Raw genomic sequence first — 6,680 nt, forward strand, 5'->3', positions numbered from 1 at the left:
TTATGCAGGATGCCCTGCATTTTCTTTCAACATTTTTCAGTGCAAATTGGGTGCCTTGGGGGTGGAGCTCCATTTTCGCTACCCCACTGCATTCCCCCCCATTCGGGTAGTAGCCCACCCCTGATTGCAACCCTCAAAAACCTCATTAAATCAGCACAGTTACAACATGGTATATATACATGTTTATGAAACAAAGTTACAGTAAGAAACATCACTCCTTTTGTTCTGCTGGGCTCTGTGATAGGAGCCTCCCGAAAATTCAAGGATACAAATTTCAGACACACACATGTTTGAAAATTCAAAACAATGTTCTTTATCTCAAAAGTCAAAATAAACTAAGCACTCTTTTTGTATTGCAAAGAGCACTCTTCCCAACACAATCAGGTAGTCTGTACAATTTCCCTTAAGCAGTCATTAAGTACTTAGCCAGCAGCTGTGGAGAAACCTCACACCCCTTCTTCTTCCAAGGAAGGGAGACACACACACACGCTGCTCTGCTTTGGTTTCAAAGGCGTGAAAAAGCAACAAAGTCCAGCACACAAGATTCCTGACAATACTGCAACAGATATTCTTCCACAATGGCCCAACCCACATGCTGCTATTTATAGCAGCAGCCCTAATTACTGGAGCCCCACCCAAACACAGGTGGCCTCCCTTATTTCCTGTAATATGTTCTTTCTTGCTCTCTTCTACGCATAATTCTGCGCTTGCATGGGTCAAAAATGTCATCATCTGAAGCTATGGAAGATAAGGAAGATTGACTGCCTTGGCTGTGTGCCAAGCCCTCCTCTTGCGAGTCACCCCCACTTTCTTCTTCGTTCGAGGAAACTAAACTCTGATCTGATTCTGTCGGCAATAACACAGGCCTGTGACATGTTGAATTTTCCCCTGCATCCACTTCCCCATTCCCTGGGGCAGGAGCTGGGCCAGAGCCAACCACAACACCTTTGAAATTCCCAAGTATAGCTAATGCCAGTGTGCTGTTCTGACCTTCAAAAATACATGTTAACAAGATCAGGAAAAAAAACTATTAATAAAATTATTTATTAATTGGAATTTTTTGAAACAAATAAAGTAATCCAGGAGCCCTTATACAGTGCAATCCAGTTAATTTTTTTTCTATGTTTTTATTTATATCAATGAAAAGTTAGTGGATGGAGCATCAGGCTAGATACCAGGCAACTGTGAGTTCTAGTCCTGCCTCAGGCACAGCTGAGTGACCTTGGGCTAGTCACTCTTTATCGGCCCTAGGAAGCAGGCAAGGGCAAACTGCTATGGAAATTTTGCCAAGAAAACTACAGGGAATCAGGTCATTATCTCTATTTCAATGTAGGTTTCACCCTATTTTTAAGGTATAATAGTTTGCCAATGTTTGGATTTCTTTATAATATAATTTGATATTGTCTATAAAATATGCAGAACTGGTAGGAGCAGATACCTTACATAGTCTGATACTTTCAACCCTAATGCCAGATCTCATTCTAGATCTCCAGGGAGGAAACACTGAATTTTGAAATATTTTTTTAGCTCGTGAGGTTTTCAAAAACCCTGTCTGGTTCAGCAGTTGAAAACTACAGCTTTAAGCTGGGCTAAAATTTCAATTATGTGTTTTCTCATACACAGAGAAAAGAACCGTTTTGTCTTTGAAAGAAGACTACCAAGAAAAAGTCTTTGAAAGAAGAGAAGAGTCTTCAAATCCTCTTTTACCTCTAATGATGCTCAGAACAGGCCATGAAGTGCCAGCATGTCCAAGTCAGGCTGCCATTCCACTTTCATGAGCCTCAAAAAGCAAACACAATAGAACAAAACCTCCACAAAGCATGAAGCGGATCTCCTCAGTCTCTTGTGAAATGTGTTGCGTGCTCAAGAAGGTATATTGCAATTTCATTGTGTTTCTTTCTCTACCACAAGGAGGACACATAATTATGTGAAACCATTTGTGCACTACAGTACATTGAGAAAGGGGAAGTGGTTTCCATCATCACTCCATTTCTCTCTCTGTTTTCCTTCCTTCCTTCCTTCCCCTTGCTTCTTTCCTTGCTTCCTTCCTCCTCCTTCTTTCTTTCTTTCTTTCTTTCTTTCTTCCTTCCTTCTTTCCTTCCTTCCTTCTTTCTTTCTTTCTTCTTTCTTTCTTTTTCTTTCTTTCTTTCTTTCTTTCTTCTTTCTTCTTTCCTTCTTCCCTCCCTCCCTTCTTTCTTTCTTTCTTTCTTTCTTCTTTCCTTCCTTCCTCCCTTCCTCCCTTCCTCCCTCCCTCCTCCCTCCCTCAGTCCTTCCTCCTTCCTTCCTTCTTTCTTTCTTTCTTTCTTTCTTTCTTTCTTCTTTCTTTCTCTCCTTCCTTCCTTCCTTCCTTCCTTCCTTCTTCTTTCCTTCCTTCCTTCCTTCTTTCTTCCTTCTTTCTTTCTTCTTTCTTTCTTCTTTCTTTCTTCTTTCCTCCCTCCCTCCTTTCTTTCTTTCTTTCTTTCTTTCTTCTTTTCTTCCTTCCTTCCTTTTTTCTTCTTCCTTCTTTCCTTCCTCCCTCCCTCCCTCTTTCCTTCCTTTCTTCTTTCCTTCCTTCTTTCTTCTTCCTTCCTTCCTTCTTTCTTCTTCCTTCCTTCCTTCCTTCCTTCTTTCTTTCTTCCTTTCTTCCTTTCTTCCAATTGATTATCTAATTTTAGGAACAATCTTTTATTAAAATCCAAGATTTTACTTATAAAAATTGAATAGAAAGACTCACATCCATCCTGTCTTCCCTCTCCCTCCCTCCCTCTCTACCCCATCTCTCTCACACACATCCATTTGCCATTTAACGTCTAGGACAGTGATGGCTAACCCAAAGAGCGTGTCTGTGTGTGAATGAGCTTGTGAGCGCCTGAAACCCCGAAATGCAATGTGCGCTCACCCCTGTGCATCCAACCGCCCAAATGTGCCCCCTGAATGCGTGTGCAACCCCTGAATGCCTGTGTGACCCCCACATGTGCCCCACCCTTAACACGCACAACCCCCTGCATGCGCTCTATCTCAGCACATGAGTGGCAGAGGTATGACAACAGCTGGCTGGTGGGTGACACATGCTGAACTGGGACAATGGTTCACATGCCAACAGAGAGGTGTTGTGTGCCACCAGTGGCACATGTGCCATAGGTTTGCCATCACGGTTTTAGGAAGTGAAGTTTTTCAAACTATTTTAGGAGTTTGAAAGAACTCTAAAAACTAAAATAAAGTCAGGAACATCTCAAACCAAGAAGACTCCTTAAATGTGTTCCAGGGTCTTAGAATTAGAAGCTGCAAGCAGGATGACCTGAAGAGGCTTGCATGGTAACACTCTCCACAAAAGGCAACATATTTTGATGTGTCCATCTGCCTAAGCTTTAAGCATTAGAGCTCATCCTGTAGGCTTATCCCTCCCTCCCCCACATCCCATCTCCAAATCATGGGAACTCTTAAGCATCTTAATGTTATGTGTGCAAAGATCTATGTCTAGGCCAGGGGTTGACAACCTTAAACAGTCAGAGAGCCATTTGGACCAATTTCCTACAGAAAAGAAAACACCGGGAACCATAAAACCATAAAACTCTTCCCGTTCCTGAAGGGCCACGAAACTAGCGTATATAGTTGAATTAAATATTTTGTTTTCTTCTGAAACTTTTCTTGGATTTATACATGGTTGGCCTACCAGGGTCAAAAAGCTTAATAAATTGTGCGTTGGTGGGTGTCACATATTAGCAGTTGTGACGCATATTTTGAGCAACAGGGAGCTGCAGCAGGGAGGTGAAAGAGCCACATGCAGCTCCAGAGCTGTGGGTTGCTGACTTCTGGTCTAGGCAACTGGGCATCTAGAGCTTTTCAGCAGTATAATTTATATGAGTGTGCACATCTCCCATGAAAATGTCCTGCATTTCTCTGTAGACTTCATGTTTGGACAACATGGGGAGAAGGCTATATAGGCCAATGATCTGGGCATGTAATAGGTAGAAGGAATTACTCTAAGAATAAGAAGGCTGCAATGAAGATAATGGTTAGATAAAATAAATTTGAGTCTGGGCCAAATTGGTAACCCAAAGTAAACATTTCAGACAGATCTCCCTTAGTTCTCATAAACATAAAAAAGGGAAGAACATTCAGACTTATAAAGATTATATTACTATAACCTTATAATAAAGGTAGCATAGCATGTGTGGTTCTGATTTCCTATTCTGGTCTACCTTGGAGTGCTGTCAAAACCTGAATCAGGTTCTAAGTGTTAATGAAATATTTGGCAAATTATCTCCTTGCCTTCCGCATAAATATTTCCAAACACCCCCAATGCCTATTGCATTTGGCAAGAATAGGAACCAGAAGTCATTGTAAGCAATATCAGAATATTAGAATAAAAGCAAAGTGGTTTTCATCATGTGAAACCCCTATGCCTCAACCTCAAAAATAATAATTTTTGACAGACTCAACAAGAAATTTTCATTTGGAATGTCTTTTTAGTAACTTTGATGGATATTAGTGGTTTGTAGGCCATCCTGGGCCAACTACTGTTACTACTCAAGCTTTACAAAATTAGGGTTAGACTAAATTGGCTCAGGAGTTCCACTTTCAATAACTTGGGATTGTCAAATCCTTGAATAATTCTTTGAAGAGCAAAACTCACATTCTACTTATAAAGATAATGCTGAGGGGAGCATCTTTTTCAGTTTTTTGCTTTTAGCATGTGACATATTAGATCATCATAGAGGCATTTCATAAGGGTCCACATTTGTGAAGAAGGTGTCATTTGGACAGGCTGACCAATGAATCCTAATGGTCTCTGTGCAGAAGTAATTTTTTTTAACTGAATGTATATGCTAGCTATACCTCAGAATTCTCCAAAGTGGTCAATATTGATCCCCAGGTGACACTGGGACTCCCCATTATTGTTGTTGCTATTTGCAGTACTATTGGTTAAAACAATATTTATGAAATAATTTTCATAGAATAAATATGTAGGGTTGATGAACAACCTGAAAGTACATGAAGGGATCGATAAAATAAAATCTTTGATCTAGATGGGAAAATAGATAGGGTAGGATGATTTGGCAAAATAGAAAGTAATCTTTTGATTGTTTTTAAAAATACAGACCATGATCAATTCTGCCAAAAGCATCAATGAGACTGACAGAAAACAAAGTGATGGATTGTGTCCCATTAAATCCTCTGACTTATAGAATAATTATTATCAGTGAAAAGGAGAGATGCTGGTTCCCCAGTAATTCAGTATCTGTTATAGAGCAAAGTTAAAGCAATAACTGCAAGAAAGAAGAGAGAATGACCAACTGAAAATCACTGAATATGTTCTGCTTGGCTATCACTTCTTATGGAAGAAAAATGGAAAAGTATACACTGTTATGAATACATTCATAACCAGCTTTTGGTTTAGTTTTCGAAAACCAGATTTAGAATGAAATATTTGAATGCTGAGCCAGAAATTTTAGAAAGATTCAAGAGGCCTCCCCTCTTTGTGTTCTTAAGCAGTAGAATTTCAAGATAATTGAAATATGTTTTTGCTGAAAACTTGAGTATTCTGAAGGAATGGGAGTTCAAGAATATGAAGAATAGCAGAAATAACTTTTTTATAAATTTGGCATGGAGTCCAGGCCAGAGAAAACATAATGGAAAGTGGAAGGAAAGAGAAATTTGAAATAGGAGATATTTTCATAGATATTTCCATTAGTTCAGTCGGTTCAGGAGGGTTCCTACATCCTTGGATTTTGCCAGGAAAACTGGACTGTATTGGAATGGATTGGACAAAATAAATCAGAAATTATAGCTAGAGTGCCATTATTTATATAAAATAGTAAGTCAACGGTAATATGAAAGGTTAGTGGGAGAAGTATTTGAAATTAGACTCACTTAATTATAGGTGATCGGAAATATTATTGCTCTGCTTCATTAATCTGACAAAAATATCTTCTGTGGGAGAATTTGCTTGTGTGAGAAATAGAATAGATTACACAATATCCATAATGGATTTGGCAGAGACTGGTTATGTCTGAGCACTAAATTTTAGTTTATAGTGATCTGCTTTATGGCGTGGCAATAAAATTTGTCCCCTAGCTTGGTTTGCAGGTTTTTAAAAACTACATTCTGAAAGAAATAACAAACACAAAATGTATTCACTTTTCAAAGTTATATGCTTCCCTTCATCTGCAGTTAATTTATGTGTAATAAAACACACCTAGGCTGAAATTATAATCAAAATGACATACTTTAATCTTAAAAATAACAATAATGTCAGCAGCAGGATAAAATAATATGGACCAAAAGATGTGTTAGGTAGACCTCTGGGACAGAGCATGTCCTAGCTGTGTTAAAAAAAAAAAAAGATGGCATTGAAGATACTTCTGTCTCTCATTGCCAGCAAAACTATGCTAGAAGAACCAATGTCTCATCCAGAAAACATCAGCTTCTGAAGCCACTGTGGGTTATGAGCTGGGTGTTCAGAGAAGGTTTGGGGAGAAAATCAAAGATTCTGCCTATGATCTGGGGTAATTACTTCAGAAAGTCATATTTCATAGAGACAGCAGGGAAGCAAGATTGAATTCAGATTCTTCTTTCTTGGATCTTGTGGACACAAGGCTGTTACATGTTTTCTACTTCCTTCCAAAGATCTAGGGTGTTGTGAGTGGTCCATGACTGGGTTTGTTAGTGACAGATTCTGAAGACGATGAACCGGGCCT

Source organism: Erythrolamprus reginae, chromosome 1 (genome assembly GCF_031021105.1).
Source record: "Erythrolamprus reginae isolate rEryReg1 chromosome 1, rEryReg1.hap1, whole genome shotgun sequence".
Lineage (NCBI taxonomy): Eukaryota > Metazoa > Chordata > Lepidosauria > Squamata > Dipsadidae > Erythrolamprus > Erythrolamprus reginae.